This window comes from Rattus rattus, chromosome 1 (genome assembly GCF_011064425.1).
Source record: "Rattus rattus isolate New Zealand chromosome 1, Rrattus_CSIRO_v1, whole genome shotgun sequence".
Lineage (NCBI taxonomy): Eukaryota > Metazoa > Chordata > Mammalia > Rodentia > Muridae > Rattus > Rattus rattus.
The window spans coordinates 159,745,164-159,767,073 of NC_046154.1; the positions used below are offsets into that span (position 1 = coordinate 159,745,164).

General features: G+C 42.6%; 2 pseudogenes; one reads left to right on the forward strand and one right to left on the reverse strand.

Moving 5' to 3' along the window:
- The window catches only part of LOC116907225, a 44,589-nt pseudogene that overhangs the window by 17,990 nt on the left and 4,689 nt on the right, over positions 1-21,910 (forward strand).
- Positions 6,157-8,151, reverse strand: LOC116885558 (annotated as a pseudogene).

Below are 21,910 nucleotides of genomic sequence, written 5' to 3' on the forward strand. Positions count from 1 at the left end.
GTGTGGTTTCACCATCTGATGTCCCACAGCTATCAGGCAGGGATGGATCTCTGCATTCTCATGGGGACTGGGCATCATAATCACTTCCCAGTCAGACTGAGATACAAAGGCAATTATACTTTCACTGTAGACTGTGTTTCCAAGTTCATCATGCAAAAATTACCCATTGTATATACTTGTTTTTAAATATTTAGTTACCACTAAATTATACTCTTCTGTGGATGAGAATGTTAAACAAATTAATGGGATAAACATCAATTTTTCTATAATATCTCCCAGGAAATATAAACATTGTATAAGGGAGATGAAAGCAATCAGGAAACCTGCACCAAAATCCCGTGGTGGAGAGTGCTGAACACCCAGAAATGCGGACAATCCTGAGACCACAGGACACACCATCCCTTCTGCCCAACTCTTCCCACATCCCTGGCCCAAGAGTAAACTGCATAGTGCCTCTGGATATAGGAATGTAGGAGCAGTCAGTGGCAGGAACCTGCTTGGTCCAGCATGGGCCCAGAACTGAATCGGGCCCAGAGCATATTTGAAGAAAACCAGAGGCATACAATTCTGTGTCTCCTGATTGCGGCATTTTTTAAATTTAAGCTCTAAATGCCATGTTGTTGTTGTTCTTTTTTTAATTGGATATTTTTCATTTCCATTCCAAATGTCATTCACTTTCCTGGTTTCCCAGAAATAAGCTCCAATGCCACCCCTCCCATTCTTCTATAATGGTATTTCGTTCCCCATCCACCCACTTTCCCAACTCTCTGGCATTCCCCAAACTGAGGGTCCAGCCTTGACAAGACCCAGGGCTTCTCCTTCCATTCGTGTGCAAGGAGACCATCCTCTGCTTCATATGCAGTTGGAGCCATGGGGCAGTCCATGTATAGTGATTGGGTAGTGGTTTAGTCTCTGGGAGTTCTGCTTGGCTGGCATTGTTGTTTTGATGGGGTTGCAAGTCCCTTCAGCTCTTTCAATCTTTCTGTAATTCCTCCAACTTGGATCCAGTTCTCAGTTCAATGGTTTGCTGCTAGCATTTGCCTCTTTATTTGACATGCTCTGGCTGTGCCTCTATATCCAGTTTCTGTCAGCCTGCACTTCTTGGCTTCATCCATCTTATCTAGTTTGGAGGCTGTATATGTATGGGCCAAATATGGGGTAGACACTGAATGACCATTCCTTCAGGCTCTGTTCTAAAGAATAGAATACCTCTCCTATGGGTAATCTTCCCCTTTTAAAGAAGGAGTGAAGCATCAGCATTTTGGTCATCCTTCTTGAGTTTCATGTGGTCTGTGCATCTTGGGTAATTTGAGCATTTGGGCTAATATCAACTTATTAATGAGTGCATGTCATGTGAGTTTTTCCATGATTGGGTTACCTCACTCAGGATGATATTTTCTACTTCATTCCATTTGTCTATGAATTTCATGAAGTCAATGTTTTTGATAGCTCAGTAGTACTCCATTGTGTAGATGTACCACATTTTCTGCATCCATTCCTCTGTTGAAGGGTATCTGGGATCTTTCCAGCTTCTGGCTATTATAAATAAGGCTGCTATGTCTCTAGTGGAGTATGTGCCTTGTTGTATGTTGGAGCATCTTTTGGGTATATGCCCAAGTGTGGTATAGCTGGGTCCTCAGGTAGTACAATGTCTAATTTTCTGAGGAACCTCCAGACTGATTTCCAGAATGGTTGTACCAGTCTGCAGTCCCACCAACAATGGAGGAGAGTTCCTCTTGCCCCATATCCTCGCCAGCATTTGCTGTCACCTGAGATCTTGAACTTATCCATGATGGGTGTGAGGTGGGATCTCAGGGTTGTTTTGATTTGCATTTCCCTGATTACTAAGGATGTAGAGCATTTCTTTAGTTACTTCTTAGCCATTCCATACTCCTGAGCTGAGAATTCTTTGTTTACCTCTGTATCCCGTTTTTTAATAGGGTTATTAGGCTCTCTGGAGTCTAACTTCTAGAGTTCTTTGCAATTTTGGATATCAGCCCTCTATCAGATGTAGGATCGGTAAAGATCTTTTCCCAATCTGTTGGTTACCAATTTGTCCTTATGACAGTGTCCTTTGTCTTACAGAAGCTTAGCAGTTTTACCAGGTCTCATTTATCGATTCTTGATGTTAGAACATAAGCCATTGGTGTTTTGTTCAGGACATTTTCATCACTGCCCATGTGATTGAGACTCTTCCCCACTTTTTTGTTTCTTCTATTACTATGAGTGTATCTGGATTGATGTGTAGATCTTGATCCACCTGTACTTAAACTTTGTTCAGGAGGATAAGAATGGATTGATTTGCATTCTTCCACATCCTGTCCCCCAGTTGAACCAGCACCATTTGTTGAAAATGCTATTTTTTTCCCACTGGATGATTTTAGCTCCTTTGTCAAAAATCAAGTGACCACAGATGTGTTGGTTCATTTCTGGTTCCTCAATTCTATTCCACTGATCTACCTGCCTGTCTCTGTACCAGTATAATACAGGCTTTGTCACTATGGCTGTGTAATACTACTTGAGGTCAGGGAATGCTCATTCCCCCAGAAATTCTTTTATTGTTGCAGGTAGTTTTTGCTAGGTTTCACTATCCTGGCTTTTTTGTTGTTCCAAATGAATTTGCAAATTGCTCTTTCTATCTCTATAAAGAATTGAGTAGGAATTTTGATGGGGATGGCATTGAATCTGTAGATTCCTTTTGGCAAAATGGCCATTTTTACTATATTCATCCTGCCAATCAATGAGCATGGGAGATCTTTCCATCTGCTGAGATTTTCTTCAATTTCTTTCTTCAGAGACTTGAAGTCCTTGTCATACAGTTCTTTCACTTGCTTTGTTAAAGTCACACCAAGATATTTTATATTAGTTGGAACTACTGTGAGGGGTGTCATTTTCCTAATTTGTCTCTCAGCCTGTTTATCCTTTGAGTAGCAGAAGGCTACAGATTTGTTTGAGTTAAATTTATAAGCCGACACTTTGCCGAAGTTGTTGATCAGGTTAAGTAGTTCTCCGGTGGAACCTTTGGGATCACTTAAGTATACTATCATATCATCTTCAAATATTGACATTTTGATTTCTTCCCTTTGAGCTCCTTTCACTGTCTGATTGCTCTGGCTAGGATTTTGAGTACTATATTGAATAAGTAGGGAGACAGTGGGCAACCTTTTCTAGTCCCTGATTTTAGTGGGATTGCTTCACGTTTCTCTCCATTTAGTTTGATGTTAGTTATTGGTTTGCTGCATAGTGTTTAGATATGGACCGTGAATTCCTGATCTTTGCAGGATTTTTATCATAAAGGGGTGTTGAATTTTGTCAAATGCTTTCTCAACATCTAGTGAAGTGATCATGTGGTTCTTACCTTTGTGTTTGTTTATATAATGGATTAACGTTGATGGATTTCTGTATATTAAACCATCCCTGCGTCCCTGGGATGAAGCCTACTTGATCATGATGGATGATCATTTTGATGTGCTCTTCGATTCGGTTTGCAAGAATTTTATTGAGTATTTTTGCATGAGTATTCATAAAGGAAATTGGTCCTAAGTTCTCTTTCTTTGTTGGGTCTTTGTGTGGTTTAAGTATAAGAGTAATTGTGGCTTCACAGGAGGAATTTGGTAGTGTTCCATCTGTTTCTATTTTGTGAAATAATTTGGACAGTATCGGTATGAGGACTTCTGTGAAGGTCTGATAGAATTCTGCACTAAACCCTGAACTGCTTTTGGATGGGAGACTTCTAATAACTGCTTCTATTTCTTTAGGAGTTATGGGGTTGTTTAGATTTTTTGTTGTTGTTGTTCCTGAGTTAACTTTGGTACCTGGTATCTGTCTAGAAAATTGTCCGTTTCCTCCACATTTTCTAGTTTTGTTGAATATAGGCTTTTTTAGTAGGATCTGATGAGTTTTTTTTTAATTCCCTCAGACTCTGTTGTTATATCTCCTTTTTCATACCTGATTTTGTTAATTTGGATAAACGCTCTGTGACCTCTGGTTAGTCTGGCTACACGTTTATCTATTTTGTTGATTTTCTCAAAGAACCAGCTCATGGTTCTGTTGATTCGTTGTATAGTCCTTTTCGTTTCAACTTGGTTGTTTTCAGCCGTGAGTTTTATTATTTCCTGCCTTCTACTCCTCTTGGGTTCATTTATTTCTTTTTGTTCTAGAATCTTTAGATGTGCTCTCAAGCTGCTGACATATGCTCTCTCCCATTTCTCTTTGCAGGCACTCAGAGCTATGAGTTTTCATCTTAGCACTGCTTTCTTTGTGTCCCATAAGTTTGGGTATGTTGTATCTTCATTTTCATTTAATTTCTTTCTTTATTCCTTCCTTGACCAAGTTGTCATCGAGTAGAGGGTTGTTCAACTTCCATGTATATGTGGGATTTCTGTCGTTCTTGTCGTTATTGAAGACCAGCCTTAGTCGGTGGTGATCTGATAGGATGCATGGGATTATTTCTATCTTCTTATATCTTTTGAGGCCTGTTTTATGACCAATTATGTGGTCAATTTTGGAGAAGGTATCATGCGGTGCTGAGAAAAATGTATATCCTTTTGCTTTAGGGTGGAATGTTCTATAAATATCTGTTAAATCCATTGGTTCATAACTTCTGTTACTTTCTCTATGTCTCTGTTTAATATCTATTTTCACAATCTGTCCATTGATGAGAGTGGGGTGTTGAAATCTCCTACCATTATTGTGTGAGGTGCAATGTGTGCTTTGAGCTTTAGTAAGGTTTCTTTTATGAATGTAGGTGCCCTTGTATTTGGAGCATAGATATTTAGGATTGAGAGTTCATCTTGGTGGATTTTTCCTTTGATGAATATGAAGTGTTACCTTTTTAATGACTTTTGGTTGGAAGTAAATTTTATTTGATCTTAGAATGGCAACCCCAGCTTGTTTCTTCAGGCCATCTGCTTGGAAAGTTGTTTCCAGCCATTTACACTGAGGTAGCGTCTGTCTTGTTCTCTGAAGTGTGTTTCCTGTATGCAGCAGAATGCTGGGTCCTTTTTATATATCCAGTCTGTATGTCTATGTATTTTTATTGGGGAATTGAGTCCGTTGATGTTGAGAGATATTAAGGAATAGTGATTGTCTTTTCCTGTTGTTTTCATTGTTAGAGGTGGAATTATGGTTGTGTGTCTCTCTTTTGGTTTCATTGCAAGGAGTTTATATTCTTCCTTTCTCTATGGCATAGTTTCTCTCCTTGTGTTGGAGTTTTCCATCTATTATCCTTCATAGGTCTGAACTTGTAGAAAGATATTGTGTAAATTTGGTTTTGTCATGGAATATCTTGCTTTCTCCCTCTATGTTAATTGAGAGTTTTGCTGGGTATAGTAGGCTAGGCTCGCATTTTTATTCTGTCAGGGTCTGTATGACATCTGTCCGGGATCTTCTGGCTGTCATAGTCTCTGGTAAGAAGTCTGGTGTAATTCTGATAGTTCTGCATTTATATGTCACTTGCCCTTTTCGCCTTACTGTTTTTAATATCATTTCTTCTTTTGTGTATTTGGTGTTTTAACTATTATGTGACTGGAGGAATTTCTCTTCTGGTCCAATCTATTTCGAGTTCTGTATGCTTCTTATACCTTTGTGGGCATCTCTTTCTTTAGGTTAGGGAAGTTTTCTTCTATAATTCTCTTGAATATATTTACTGGCCCTTTACGTTTGGATTCTTCACTCTCTTTTCCACCTATTATCCTTAGGTTTGATCTTCTCACTGTGTCCTGGACTTCCTGGATGTTTTAGGCTAGGAGCTTTTGCGTTTTACATTATCTTTGATGGTTGTGTCGATGTTTTCTATGGTGATTTTTGTATCTATGGCTCCTTGTCTCTTCCTTAGGTTTACTGTCTCCAGGGTTGTCTCCCTTTGTGTTTTCTTTATTGTTTCTGGATGGTTTTGGTCAATTCCTTCACCTGTTTGGTTGTGTTTTCCTGTAATTCTTTCAGGCGTTTTTGTGTTTCATCTGTAAGGGCTTCTACTTGTTTACTTGTGTTGTCCTGCATTTCTTTAAGGGAGCTATTCATGTCCTTCTTAAAGTCCTCCATCTATAGCATAAAGTGTGATTTTTAAATCAAATCTTGTTTTTCCAGTGTGTTTGGCTATTCAGTATTTTATTTGGTGGGAGAACTAGGCTCTGATGATGGCAAGTAGTCTTGGTTTCTGTTGCTTAGGTTCCTGTGCTTGCCTCTAGCTGTTGGGTTATCTCTGGTGTTTGCTTGAATTGTTGTTTCTGAGAGTGGCTTCACCCTCTGGTAGGCCTCTGTGTCTGCACTCCCGAGGAACTCTTTTCCTGTTTTCTTTCAGCCTTTTCTGAGAACAGGTGCTCTGATCTCCTGTGTGTGGGCAATCCTAGTGACTCTCTTACATCTCTAGGCGGGGGCAGGAATCACAAGAATTCTGCCTCTGATTGCTCCTTGGTCCTTGCACCCAGGGGGCACAGTTGGCACTAGGCGATTCTCTCTTGGGCAGAGGGAATGTTGGAATGTTGTCATCACTGATTTCTCAGGAGTCTCCACACTTCTCAGGGTCCAGCTCTCTCTCCCATGGGATTTAGCTGCAGGGAACTCTGCTTCTTAGTATTAAAAACAAAGCAAAACAAAACCACAAAGATGTGGGTTTATTGTGCACATTAGCAGGTCCAAACAGGAAAACTCACAAAAGTATATATACCATTTACAATAGCAACTCCCAATATAAAGAATTTGAAAAACCATGCCTGCTCCAAGTTGGCTGACATAGGACAATATAACATTGACTCCTTCAAGCCTTTACCTTTGCCACCATTTAACAGTGGCAACTAAGAAATCGCAAAATTTAATAGTTGAATTACATAGTGATTATTCTGCACAGTGTCCCTGCCACCCACCTTGACTTACAGAACCCCTTCAGGATTTCTTGCCCATTAATTAAGTAAGTAGGTAAGGAGTTGAGGAGATCATGCTCTAGCAATGTATGCCCCCAGAATATTGCATTTTGCCAAGAGTTTAATGTGTTTTAAGCCAAATCCTACTGGAATAGATAGTGATGGTTATTTTCCAGTAAATATGGAGTGAAAAATATTTTTTACCCCAATCTGAGGTATAATCTCACGGTTTAGGGACACAACTGCTATACACTTGACAACTATAGCAATCACCCAGAACATCTGCATAAAGCCTGTGACCGTTGGCCACATGAGGATGAGTGTCTTTCAAAGATCACCATGATTCTTGGTAAGATCTTCCCCATAATTTGTGACTTGACTTCCCACAAACATGATCCAGTTGTCTAGAATCTCCTCCTTTTTAAGTGTCTCATCCTTGTTTTTGTCTGGCTCATACACCAGATGCTGGGCCTCAGCCTGTGCATGGTCATCATCGTGAGGGAGGAGCCTCATTCTTGTCCAACTTCCCATCCTTGTTCAGATCATGGAAATCATTGAACTGCCCCTGTTCTGACAAAACCCAGTCTGGCTCAGGGCCATTGTCCTCACGGGAAAATCATGTCCATGATGTACTCATCCTAGTTCACAAAACCATCTCTGTTCTTGCTGATATCCTCCAGGGTTTCCAGAAGTACAATCTCCTTCATACGTTCCAACTACTCTGGGTGCAGAAAGGCAGTGAACTCCTCCTGAGGAGCTCTCAGGTTGCAATGAAAGTCTGAAGCATTAAATCTCCTCTCATCTTGTGGCAGAATCTTTTAAAACGTGTGACGATCAGAGCTATCTTGGAATTCAGCATGGTTTCCCAGGCAGTAGCCATAGGTGGCCTGCTTTTTTCTTCCCAGGAGATCTTTTCGTCTATGTCACTATCATAATCCTTCCAGACTTTATCCACATTATCGTAGATGTGTCTTTTCTCTACCTGATTGATTCAAACTTTCAGCTCCTCAGTAGTAACAAGGCCAACTCCATCACTGTCAATTGGATCAATAGTTTTCCCCAGCCTCTCCTTGCTCTAGTCTGGGCTTAGCTGATCGAAGGTCTTGGATTCCTTGCCCAGGAAGACTTCTTGATCACACTGGAATCTCTGGTTGTTTTCAGACTGCCACTCCCTCAGCTCCTAATCTGACCGAACCAAGAGCTCTTTGCACACCATGTGCTTGGCAGGCATCACAAGCACCAGTACCAGCAACAGCCCCAGGGCGAGTCCCAGGCAGACATGGCCTGCCATGAGCAAAGTGAGGCAGCCGGGCAGTGGGACCTGGGAAAGCTGCAGCCTCTGTCCCCTGCCCAACAAGGGCTTTTGTTACATTTCAAATGTTATCCCCTTTCCCGATTTCCCATCCATAAAACCCCCACCACCCTCCCCCTTCTTCTGTGAGAGTTTTCCACTCTAAATCGGTGAATTCTTTCTGTAAGACAGCATTATTTCACACTATTTGGAAACTGAGTCTGAATGTTCCTGTCAGGGTTTGAGGTGGAGAAGAGCTATTCTCTGCCCTGGAAAAAGTGGGTCCAAATACTTGGCAGATTCCTAGACAGGCAACAACACAAAAGGCCACGTTTTCTTAGCACATCACACTGGTGAGGCTAGTGAGATGGCTCAGGAAGTAAAGGCACTTGTCATCATGCCTGACAGCCTGAGTTCCATCCCCAGACTCTGTATGGCAGATGGTGAGAATGGCTTCTTTAACATTCTTCTAACCTCTAAATTATGTGCTCCAGCACAGGCATGTGCACAGAAATGTGGGCATGTGTGCTCAACACACACACACACACACACACACACACACACACACACACACACACGCACACACATTTAAAAATCAACAATAATAAAATTCAGCGCAACCCCTCCCCCAACGAAAACTCATCCTAACTGGAGTCTTAGAACTCAGGGTTTTCAAAGGTAAATTGAAGAGAGCCTCATCTCTGGAAATGGAGCTCAACAAAGACATGTGACTTACAGGTTTCCAACTCATCTTCTCTCCTCAGGTTCAAACAGAAATTTCCAGGCCCTGGCTCAGTTCTTCTTGAGTTCAAGATAATATACTAGCAAGAATCAGAGGCATGGGGCTAACATAATTCCTTTTTCAAAGAAGGAAATAATTAATGCAGTGATAACTAATTTTCTAGGGGAGGAAATAATACAGTAAGTATTGATGTAAAATCATTTTACACTAAATTATACATGAAAACTTTAAAACTTAAAATAAACTTTTCAAGGAGATCTCACACTTGTGGTAGTGTTATGAACCAGAGATTTCCAATTGGAAGAACACCCAGGACCAGCCAGAGGACAAGTCGGAGCAGGATCTGGAAGCCCAGGACAGGTGCTTTGCAAATGAGTCAGCCTGCATGGGACAGCACATAAGTTGACCAGGTAGCTGACTACACTCAATGGCCCATGCTGGGGGTACTGTGCCTGGACGCCTCCCACCACATCCCCTGCTGCCAGTGTGCCAAGGCTTGCCTGCTGCACCATCTACTACGCTTCGTGGCTTGACCCTTGATGCAAACACCAAGTAGTGTATGATGTTTGTAAACCGTTCTGTTGTCTCCGTACACACTCACTTCCTTAACCTGCAGAGAAATATTGTACAACACAGCAGCACTGCATGCCTGGTTTTCAGTGCAAAGAAGTCTGTGGACTCTTACCCATATGACTTCAGGAGAGTAGCACACAAAGAAGAAGCCCCAATGGCCCACAGACCTTAAAGGACTAGGAGGAGTACAGCAACACTTTGGGCTTGTTTTGTGGGACAGTGGTGTCAAGAAGGCTTCGGGTTTAGCTCTAATTATTTTTAGTGGGTGGAACAGGCTTCATTCTTTGGCACTCGAAAGGCCATTCTGAACAGGACACTGATATCACAGGCATGGAGGCCAACAGGAAGTAAATGAGACCTCATCAAGGTGAGAACCTTCTCACGGGAAAGGGCAGCATCATTTAGGCAAACCAGCAGCCTACAACATGGGAAGGGGTCAATAGCTAGAATATGTAAAAAAAAAAAAAAAAAATGAAACGACCTAAATACCAAGAAACGGAACTCAGCTGAAAAGGGAGATCTAGAATTAAGCAGAGAATTCTCAAAAGATGAAGCACAATGGACTATTAATCACCTACTAAGAAAAATGAAGTTTGTAGGTAAATGGATGGAGCTAAAAATTATCTCATGTGAAGCACCCCAGACCTAAAAAAAAATCACATATTTTCTTATAGGCATTAGCTTTTATATGCTTTAAGAAGTTTTTTGATGTTTGCTACAATCCAGATAACCACCCATAAGTAGCCAGTAAGAAACCAGGGCAGAGCATGGGATCATGCAAGAAAAGGGGAATAGGATAGATTGTGATGGAGAGATAAAAGGGAAAATGGAATAGGGGGATAAAATTGGGAGGGAGCTAGGAGAGCAGGGTCGAGCAGGAGGTAATGTGGAGAGTACACTGTTGTTTCTTTGTGCGTGTTTGTCTAAATACCACCATGGCTGACTTATCCTATTCCCCTTTTCTTGCATGATCCCATGCTCTGCCCTGGTTTCTTACTGGCTACTTATGGGTGGTTATCTGGATTGTAGCAAACATCAAAAAACTTCTTAAAGCATATAAAAGCTAATGCCTATAAGAAAATATGTGATTTTTTTTAGGTCTGGGGTGCTTCACATGAGATAATTTTTAGCTCCATCCATTTACCTACAAACTTCATTTTTCTTAGTAGGTGATAACAGAAGGAACCTGAAAACTGGCCAGTTTAAACTGGGAGAAGAGTTTTACAAGTAAAAACACCCTGAGAGGCCTTTGAATTCTTTAAGAGGGAAGATATTTATCAGCTTTTCTATTTAAAGTGTATGTGAAAGCAATAAAAGAACCAGGAGTGGTCATTCCCCAGGAGGCAGAGGCAAGTGGGTCTCTGTAAGGCCAGCCTGGTCTACAGAGAGAATTCCTGGCCTCCCAGAGAAAGTCTGTCTTAAAAGACCAAAGGCAGAGACAGAAAAAGACAAAAGTCCATGCAATCCAAACATGCCATTCCTATTCCTGGTAAAGGCTTTGTAATCTTTCGGGAGGGGTATTGTGAGAGGGGGAACAGAGACAAACACACACATTCACACACAGAAAGAGACAGAGACAGAGACACAGAGACAGAGAGACATGCACACAGGAGTGCCCACACACATGCACACACCGACACACAGACACACACACACACACACACACACGGGGGGGGAGGGAGGGAGAGGGAGTAGAGGGAGGAGAGGGAAGAGAGCAGGAGAGGGGGAGAGGGGGAGAGGGGGAAAGTGCTTAAGGGAATTAAAGCCAGGACATCCTTCTATTATGCTAGGTAAGAACTCTCTCCTGTGTAGCATCCTCTGTAGTTCTCTCTTTCCATTTATGTATAAACAGTGTTGCTAAATCGTCAGGGCACCCTTGAACTTTTTGTTTTCTTTGCCTCACAGCCTCTCCTCCCAAGCAGCTGGGGTTAGGAGATTGTACCTCTAAGCCCCACTTCCAGTAGGGTTCTCTTTGAAAAGTCCTTTTCTGTGAGGACCCCTTACCATCTCTCCAGACTGTCTTTTGCTCCCTTTTTCCAAGCATTTAAAAAATACCATGCCTAAGAATCTTTTGCAGGGAAGGGGATAGTGAGCTGGGAAAGCCTATTTCTTCATTTCGAGATTCTGGTAATAAACATGTCATAAATATAAATGCCAAACTCCGGAAATGCAGGTGTAGAGCGTCAAGTTCTATTTGGACTTAAATGATGTGGTGTTTTGCTCTAATTTCTACCGTGCTCTCTGTTCCTCAAGTCCATGCGTTTCTTCAGGGTGCTGCCTTTCCAGAGTACTAGTATGCTGCAGGGTGCTCAGTTGCACATCTGTCTGCACTATTTCAAAGTTTCCCTCCAGCCCACACATCTATGCCTAGAGCTAGAGGTTAGAACCATCTGTCCATGCTCATTAACCAACCATTCCAGATAGGTATGGTGGTTTTTTTTTTTTTCTCTGTACTAAAATTAGGACAGTCCAGGCCCGTTGTTAGACCATTCACACCACAATGTAGTCACCAATCAAAGGCCAGCGGAGAATCGGATCTTCACCACTGCAGTTTTCAATTTATTTTCATTTTCCGGACCTTTGAATTCCCCCCCCCCTTTTAAATGGCTGCATCATCCCTAATATTTTTTATTTTTTATGTTATTATCATTTTATCCAGCATTACTGTATCGTTAATGGCAATTTTAAGTCTCTCGTTTTGCCAGTTCAAAAAAAAGAAAAAGAAAAAGAAAAAGGAAAAGAAAAAGAAAAAGAAAAACACGTAATACTTTTCATCAGTACAAACGGTAGTCATGACAGAATAAGGCACTTAAGGGGTTCTGTGATACGAGATTTTCACGGCCTAGCTGGTTTCTGTAAAGCTTACAAGGAAACGCTCGCATTGCAACTTAAGTGCCACGAGGGGAGAAATATTCTCTTGCGTGTTCACTGCTGTGTGTCCCTTGTACCTGATAATTCAGGCACTTATCATCGGAAAGGGAGAAAAAAACGGAAGGAAAAACATAAGTCCTGACGGCTGAAGGGCCAGTCTGTGAGTATGTCCTCCAATATGCAACCGGACTCATCCCCTAAACGTGGCTGGCGAAAGGGGTACAGGGGCATGGCCAGGCAAGGCCTTCTTTCTAGACCGGCCTGTTATTTTCTCTTTCTGCCGGCATTTTGTTACTTTTCAGTTTGGTCGCCGAGCTTTTCCGACAGGGTAACCCTATGTATTCCAGGCGCCATTTTGAGGGAATGACTTGAATAAATGGTTTCCTGACAGAACTCTGACCACGGTTCTGCACAGGACTTGTTTCAAACGGCCTTCAGACACGGTTCTGAGGAGCAGGGGAGTGGTGCGAGTCTGTACATCTGTGAGGCTCCGGCCTAGCTCGGCACTGAGCACTGTTCCTCGCGCATGCGCCATGCGTACCCCTCACATACTCGGATGGGCGACGTGGGTCCCCGGGCCCCCCTGCGAGGGCCGAGCGCTGCCGCCCATTGGCTGAAGCCCAGGACCAGGCGAGCCACCCACAATCTTTCGCCAGGGCGAGCCACCCACGCCTCAGTGTTTCACAGACTCCCGCCAAGTCTGCTCAGCTGCCTTGGAGGCCCTCGGCTCTCCTTCCACCGCCACCTTGGCTTTTTGTCCGTTGGCGGCCAGGCTGCCACTCCGCAGCTGCCCTGAGAAGCTGCTAGCCACATGGCTTCGGTGGTGCCACCTTCGAGTTATTTTTGCACCTGACTTCCAGCCGCCATCATGGTGAGTCGAGGGCAGGTCCCGGGTGACAGTGAAGACCAGCCCTAAGCTGCAGATTCCTTACATGGGGTTGAAATTCGGCTTTTTAGGTGTAGCACAATGGGGAGAGGGCAAAAGGGGTTCCTTCGAATTTCCCGGTTCCCCCACCGGACAGCCCCAAGGGTTAGGCCTGGAGGGCGGGAGTCGTGGCCCTGCTGACTGCGGCCTACACAAGCACTGAGGGGCTCCGGGAAGATGGCGGTCGGCCGGTGGCCAATGGCAGCCCTGGGGACCTCGGGCTGGTCCAGGGTGGGCCATGTGCACGACCTGGGCATCATGTGACAGCCCTTTCCCGGCTTTGGGCTGAGGTGGCTTGGGTCAGGCCCGGGGCCGCCCAGGCCCCACCCTGCCGCACAGGCCCTTGTCTGGAGCAGCTTCCGTGTAGGAGTCAGGGCGGGCTCCTCCGCGCTGTGAGTATGTCCTAGGCTGGCAGCAGCAAAGCCTGTGGACTTTTGGATTGGAAGCTGTGTCTAGGGTGACTCAGCAAGTATGGTTATTGGGAGGCTGGAGGCGGGCCTTCGCAGGCCGCCATTGGTCAGGCTCTGTGGACAGTGGTGCCTGAGTGGTGGAGGCAGCTTTGCCTCAGCTTGTGTGTTTAACCTCTGGTGTGCATGGGCTGGGGGAGGGCCCTAGAGGCCTGAGCTGGGTTGAGGAAAGGGTGAAGGAGGGGATAGCTAGACAGGACACGTGCTTTACCCCACCACAGGACTCTAGCTTTAGAGCTTCCAGGGTAGCTTAGGCTACAGTAAGACATTGCCTCAGAATCAGTACTGTAAACGTTGATGGCCATTTAGTCACAAATCCCTTGTATGTTGCATCTCATTTATAATTTTTTGCACTTAAAACGTAAAAGAAGAAATTTATACAGTTTATGACAGATGTGAAAATTAAGTTGGACTTTTGTAAACATTTGCAATAATTGTGAATCACAATTGTGAATTATCTATTACAATAATTAAGATCGCACAATACCGGACAGTTACTCACTACATTAGTGTTTGAAATGTGAGGACTTCAGACTTTATATTAGCTAGTATTTGTGACAGACATGGAAATTTGCCTAGTACAGTGATTTAAATGCATTTCAAAAACGTTATCCTAAAATCTTTAATAACAGTGTTCTCAGCTTCTAGCACTATTTGTTATGTGGATATTCAAATATAATGGACTATGTTACTGTACATAATAGCAAAGTTTGTGTGTGCTAGCCTCCAAGTTCATTGCTGGTATTCTAATATTTCTCGTTAAGTCATAGCTCATTTGGAGATATAATTAATCTGCCTTAAATTTAATACAGTTTGTTTTCAGTATGCTATTACAGTCTATTAGTGGGTAAGATTAAACTTTTCCACCAGTGTCAGTAGTGGGCATGTAGGTGTGTGGAAAATCTCAACTATTGGGGTGAGTGAGGACTAGAGGCCAAGGCAAGAGGATCACTTGAGCCCTTTAGAAATTCAAGTCAACACTGGCAACATAAGACGTCCTTTAAAATCTATTGTACTCAAGAAATAGAGGCATGAGTTTGAAGCCAGTCTGGTCTTCATAGCAAGCTTCAGGCCAACCAGAGTTACATAATAAGGCCCTATCTCTTAAGTTTAAAACTTAACACTTTCTTGAACATCAAAATTTGACTTACAAGTATTTGGTTGTGGAGTGGTTTTGATCATATTTTAAAAGAAGTAACTAAAGCATTTATCAGTAGTGGGTGTTTTAAATAAAACCATATTGAGCATACTGTAGGCATTAGGTCTTATTAAAATGGAGTTCTTTGCTTTCTTGGTTTTGATTGCCACCTACTGGATAAGGACCAGGATATGGTGCGCTTTCTTTAATACAGTTTACACTATTAGGGTGAAACCGATTTTATGTTTACTCTGGTGAAACAGGTAGTTTAAGCCCAAATCAAGCATCCTATAATATTTACTGCTTTATTTTCATTCTCATTAAACTTTTCTCAAACATTCATTTTACTTTCGTACACAGAATACATTTAGAAGACATTTGAGATTTATTTTCTAACAGAAAATGTTCCAGACATGGATGGAAGGCCCTCACTTCTGCCTGTTGATCTAATATGCCTGAAGGTAGGGAGCGCCAGGTGACCGTCAGACTCCAGGGATCTTGAGGGGCTGGGAAAATGCCCCACCAATTAGGCAAAGTAAGAAAAGATATGAAGAAAAAGTTGCAGAAACTTGAAGGGCCAAGCTGTCACTGAGAGAGAGTTATTGTGTTGCAGAGAAAATAAGGTTGTTGTGTGTTAGGTCTTTGTTTTGTGTTACAAAGTGGACAGCACCTGAGTTAGCTGTAGAAGAAGACAGAGAGGCTGAAAAAGAAAGAAAGAGGACAAAAAGAGCAGAAAGCTATTGGGGAAGAAAAGAGATAAAAAGAAGAGGAAGCTAGAGAGCTAAAGAGATAAAAGACAAGAGAGGAACATATACCGCCACAGAAAGGGGAACCTAGGAAGACAGTACCTGGCAACAGAAGAGAATTCCTGTTTAAAGTTTTGTGTGCCTTTATTTTTTTGGAAAAAAAGGACACTGGGTCAGGGACTGCCCCAGCATCAAGAGGGGCCAGTGGAGTTTTCGTCCCAGAGTGCTGGCTATGCAGAGATAGAAAGAAGCCCACCCAGTTGTTTTAGGAAACAGGGACCCAACACTCTGCCCTATGCCCAGTGGGCCAGTGTATCCAAAGACCTTGGGTACAGGGGGGCTACTGGCAACAAACAATACTTTCATGGACTGTCTCAAGAACAGTAGACCTTGGTGGGCCGGTAACCCACTAGTTCATGGTCATCCCTGACTGCCCCTATCCCTTGCTCATGAGAAATTTGCTCTCCAAAATGGCTTGTGTGGGCTGAAATGGCTGTTTGAGGCCATGTGTATGCATATTGCAGACTGTGAATGTGGAGCTTAAGACTTGTCTCAGTGCACCAGTACCTGATGCGGGGAGATGTATGGCTTAGTGCCATTCTGTCTGGAACACACCGTTCCTGCCAGCCGGGCACTAATAATTATCACCCAATCCAGGGCTTAAACTGTGATAGAGTGGCTGATGTTTTGCCTCTGAATAGAACGTCCCAAAAGATGGGACCACTGGTCAGCTGCCGTGGACTAGATTCTCCATCGGTTGGGGGCAATCTGGTCACCTTGCTGCCGAATCCTGACCTGGAGCCACCACAGCACGAGTGTCAAGTACTGGCAGAAGCCCACATGGGTGGAGGAAAGACCTCTGCGACTGGCTGATTGACCCCTGCTGAAAGCCAAGGCTACCTTGTCCACAGACGGGAACAGTTCCCTTCATGAAGGTCAGAGATAAGTGGGTGCTGCCGTGGCGGACAACACAATATCATCTGGAATGGCTGAACCCCAACCCCCCCAGCACATCAGTGCCACAGATGGCTTTGCCATCTCTTGGATGACCTGATGAAGCCAGCAACTGTGAGTATTATTCATTGCCCAGGACATCAGGAAGGAAGAGACCAGTGGCATGGGCAGCAAAAAGCAGATAAAGTGGCTCGAAATGGCTATGCAGGAGCCTTATCCTGTTACAGGCCTGCAAGAGACAGCCACCGGGGAACTGGGATTGACCAAAGGGATGACCTCACTACTAGAATGTACAACAGTTAAAAGGCCCAAATTGCTTAAACGAAAAAAGACAATGGCACACTTGAGGGAAACTATATTCTCAGAGAACAAACAAAAGACTCCACTCTTGGCCAATACAGAAATGGACTCACTTAGATAAGAAACTTGTCCAAGTAGTTAAGGTGTAGGTAATAGACTTTAAGATTCTAGCCAGAGAGGCAGTAAAAAATATAAGGTATGTCAGTAAGTGAATGCTTAGCAAGCAAACAGGGCAAAGAGACCTAGAGAGTTTAGTGAAAAGTCGAAGTGAACTTCACTGAGATAAAACCAGAAAAATATGATCACAAGTATCTCCTAGTGCTTGTAGATACCTTTCCAGGAATAGATAGAAGCTTTCCTCACCAAGCAAGAGACGGCCTCGGTAGTCATCAAGAAGATACTGGAAGAAATCTTCCCCAGGTCTGGAGTGCCCAAAGTAATCTGGTCCTACTTTCGTTGCCAAGGTAAGCCAGGGTGTGGCCAAGTATTTAGAGGTTGATTGGAAATTACGTTGTATTTACAGACCTCAAAGTTCAGGACAGGTAGAGTAATAAATAAAACTCTAAAGAGACCCTGACCAAATTGACTGTGGAGACTGGCAATGGACTGGTGGTATTCTTCCCTTCTTGCTCTTCAGAGCAAGAAAATAACCCTTCCCGGATTCAGACTTACAACCCCCTTTGAGATCTTTTATATGGGGCCTCAGCCCTCTGACTGTATTAGATGATGTTACTGGAACCAACATGTCATAGTAATAATGATTCAGATGCCAGGCTAAAAAGACCTATAGGTGATACAGAAAGAAATCTGCTCACAGATGGCAGCAGCCTATGCCCCGGGGACCTCCGAGACATCTCATTAGTTCTAGGTCGGAGAGTGCAGCTACATACAACGACACGGAGCCCAGACACTCGAGCCTCACTGGAAAGGACCGTACCTGGTGCTGCTGACCACCCTGACAGCCATCAAGTCTCAGCCCTCACAAGCCGCGTACTAGCTGTTGGGGCTGAGAGCTGGGACCTAGAGGGACACTCAGATCTTCAAAAAGCTCCCTAGACTTGCACATCAGATAAGTGGATACATCAGAGACCTGACTGGGACGTTGCTATAATGCTCACTTGAGGAGTGTATTTTAGAAACAAGAATTTCATGTTTGCCCTGGGTTCCCTCGGGATAGGTGTGGGGATAGGCTTGATTTCTATTGCAAATGATGTAACATTGCATATGTTAGTACTCCTAACACTTCTTGGGACTGTACCTCAGGGATCACAATCTGTATAAGTTTAGAAGTTCTAAAAGACAGTCATGACCTTGGTGTGTAGGTTTAGATAGTGTCCAGATTGGAATCCTGATGCTAAAGACTTAGTAAAAAAAAAAAGAAAAGGAGTCGACAATTACTTAGGGTTAAGGCTATCTAGGTGCTGCAAGGGCAGCACAAGGACATCTGCTGTTGCCCTGCAATGCAAGGCTTATAGAGAATTCAGAATTGCCATTGACTCAGATATAAAAAGAGTGAAAAGACTTTTTAGCTGACCTCCAAGAATACCTAACCTCCCTCTCAGAGGTAGTCCTTCAGAATAGGAGAAGATTAGACCTGATATACCTTAAAGAAGGAGTCTGTGTGCTACACTGAAAGAAGAATGTTTCTTCTATGCAGACCATTCAGGAGTAATTAAAGACTCCATGAATAAACTTAGAGAAAGGTTAGACAAAAGACAGAGACAGAGAAGTGCATCAGGGATGGTTTGAGAGCTGGTTTAGTAGATCTCCTTGGATGACTACTCTAATATCTTCCCTTATGGGACCCTTCTTAGTTTTGCTTCTGCTTCTGATTATAGGTCCATGTGTGTTAAAGAAACTAGTTGCCTTCATTAGAGAAAGAGTGAGTACAGTTCAGATTTTGATATTATGCCAACAGTATCATGCTTTAGGAGGACAAAAAAGTCAATATTATAAAGATACTAAAATTTAGTTCTATGATTAGAACTAGCCACTAGAAGAAGTAGGGAATGAAAGAATAAATAAATGCAGCTAAGAAGTCAGAAGTTTAAAAAAGCCCCAAATACCTCAAATTCTAGACCCTGCCCTCTACCTGTACTAGCTGACCATAAAGTTAGATTAAAATCTTAGAGAATAATCTTGAGAAACAGGAAGCTCCTCCCAGGAACTGATGGACCATGAAGTTTAACAATCTTGAGAAACAGGAAGCTCCTCCTTGTGATTTTTCATTAGTATTCTCGACACTTTCCAATGACACCATCCCTGCCCCCTCGGGTTGTGGTTTCTCCCTTTAAATTCCCTTTCTCCCAGCCTTTTGGGGTCAAACTCCACTGCCCCTGCGTGGGATACGAGTCTGGACCCCAGTGCACTGGTTCCCGTTAATAAACCTCGTGTGATTACAGCAAGGATGGGACAGTCTCACGTGAGTTCTTGGTGGGTCGTGTCATCCTGAGAAGTCTCCCCGCTCCGGGGGTCCTTCACTCCTAAACAATTATTTTGATCTTTAGTTCTAGAGGTAACAGGTTTTTTTTTTCTTTTTTTCAGAGCTGGGGACTGAACCCAGGGCCTTGTGCTTGCTACACAAGCACTCTACCACTGAGGTAAATAACAGGATTTTTTATCACATCCCTGTACAGGTTTTGATCCCAGTAATGCTTTGTTAAGGGAATCTTTTCTTATGGAAATATCCCACGCTGCCTACCAGATGCCAAAATTTACTTCACAGGTGACATCCAGAAATGTTCCTAGCCATTTAATACTTACCCCCCGCAGTACTGAGAATCGGTGCATTATAACTTATACTCTGGTTAACTGGTGGAATATTACACTTCTAAGTTGAAATATATCCATGTATTGTGGTACAGACACCAGTAAAAAGAACCATCAAATGCAACTATATTCTAAATTCATCCATACAAGAAGGGGAAATTAAGAAATGGAATCCTATAAAAATTAGAGAACTAATGTTTTATGTTTTGAGTTAGTTTTGAATAAAAAAAAAATTGAGTAGAGATGGATAGATTGTCTGTTAGGAAAGCAAATCATGTCCGGTTCTAAATGGTCCAAGATGTATAGCATATATAATAGTTCCATTTAGAATAAAACAAATTGTAAGATATTAAAAGAAGGAAAAAATTTAATAATCTCACTCCCTGCCATTTCACTAGCATGAAATATCACAAAGGGGATTTACTGTTCAAAGGAATAAGGTAATTCTCATGTAGGAAATCAAAATAGCAAATGTGGTCTTACGTAGATAAAAGCAAAAAATGATTTGACAATTTTTCATTTCTAAAGTTTTTTTATTAAGTTAATCTTTTAAAAACCAATTGACATTTTTAACTTCTGGATATGTATGCACACATATAAACAAGTTATGTATTCTAGCTTTCCCTTAATATTCAGCATTTACCTATTAAGTTTCATAAATCAATTTTGAGTGGGTGTGACATAATTATGAACTTCCCAAAGCCAGCAAATTGGACCATGAAGAAAGCCAAGTCCAAGGCATTCAAAACCAGCATCCTCACCAATGCCCCTAGGAAAGGCTTTGCTAAAAAAAGGGAGGTACTGAGATATTTGGTCCTCATACACTCAGAGAAGATTGTGCCAGGAGAATTGGGGAAGGATTGTGGGAGAGAGTAATTAGGTGTCAGTAGTCAGTGAGCAGAACGTAAAATGAATAAGATAAAATATATAAATAGAAATAAAATAAAGTTCTTTAACAAAATGGGACACAATGTATTGCTGAACTAACTCTACTATGTTTTCACTAGCAAATGCTTTAACATCTAGAGAGACTAGATGTGATAAAGTAGGATGCCCTTGTCATTTACATATACTATACACACAGCAAAGGTAAATGAAGTGGAGAACATGCAGATCAAAGATCCATTGTTCCCTCACATCTATGTGGCTCTGCTTCACTTTATCAGGACTGTGGAGGCCTCTGCTCATCCAGGTCTCAGGGCTCAACCAAAATGCAGTCCCCTATCATCTCTGGCCAAAGCTCTTGTGTTCCCATCAGAACTCTGCCTCAGGCTGCAGAGGCACTGAAGGGCCAGTCTTCACCTTCAAGGTGCAACCACTCTTTGAGCCTTTCCAGGCTCTCTGTGACTCAACTGGAGGCTTCAGCAGAGGCCTTTCATCTCAATAACAGAGGCTTACCTAATCCAAAACATTGGGCAGCCTTCCTATACTCCTGATTGGCTGGTTACCTGAGACCAAACAACATAGCGCTCTTCTTTATGCCTGTTTTCCTGATTTGAAAGTAAAAAACGTGATCATTTGTGGTGTTGGTGGTAAGAATAAAATCCTTAACATGAATAATAGAACCACGCACAGCATAGGCTTCACATTCTAGGTACAAAGTGAATAGCTAGAGGGAATTACCAGAGAAAACAATAAGAATCCTAAGAACAATGGTTCTTATAAATAAATAAATGAAATAAAACAAAAATAAAAACGAGCAAAAACAAAAAAAACCTTGTGGGTGCTGTAATTAAAGGCATGTATTAACTCTGACCAGCTTTGTAGGTATTTCCAATAAAAAGCAAGCAAACAAACAAACAGCCCCATTACAGTTGCAGCAGTTGCAGGAGAGAAGCTGGGAGATATCCTGTGCTGCTGCCCCCATGCTGTGATTCTGCAGCAACAACTTCCTGGGGAATAGGAACCTGTATGCAGTGGGATCCCTTGGTGGGTCTGTCATCTCAAAAATAGGAGCTTCCCTAATCCAAAACATTGGAATCCAGTTTACTTTAGGCCAGGAATGAAGTCAACCATCATTAGTGAAAGAGCAAGGTAAAAATTACATAGGAAAAATAGGTGCCTTAATCAGAAAATATTCTCAACTTCTAAGGCCTCCACAATCTCCAACCCTCTCTTCTGAGCATTGCATAATGATGTAGTATAACTCCAGATGGTAGTAAAAGGCAGAGTTATTCTTAGAAAAATCATACAGGGTTTTCACCCTGACATCTGTGAGGTTAGGTGGCATTGTATCACAGATTCAGCACACCCAGGATAAGAACACAGAAGCCA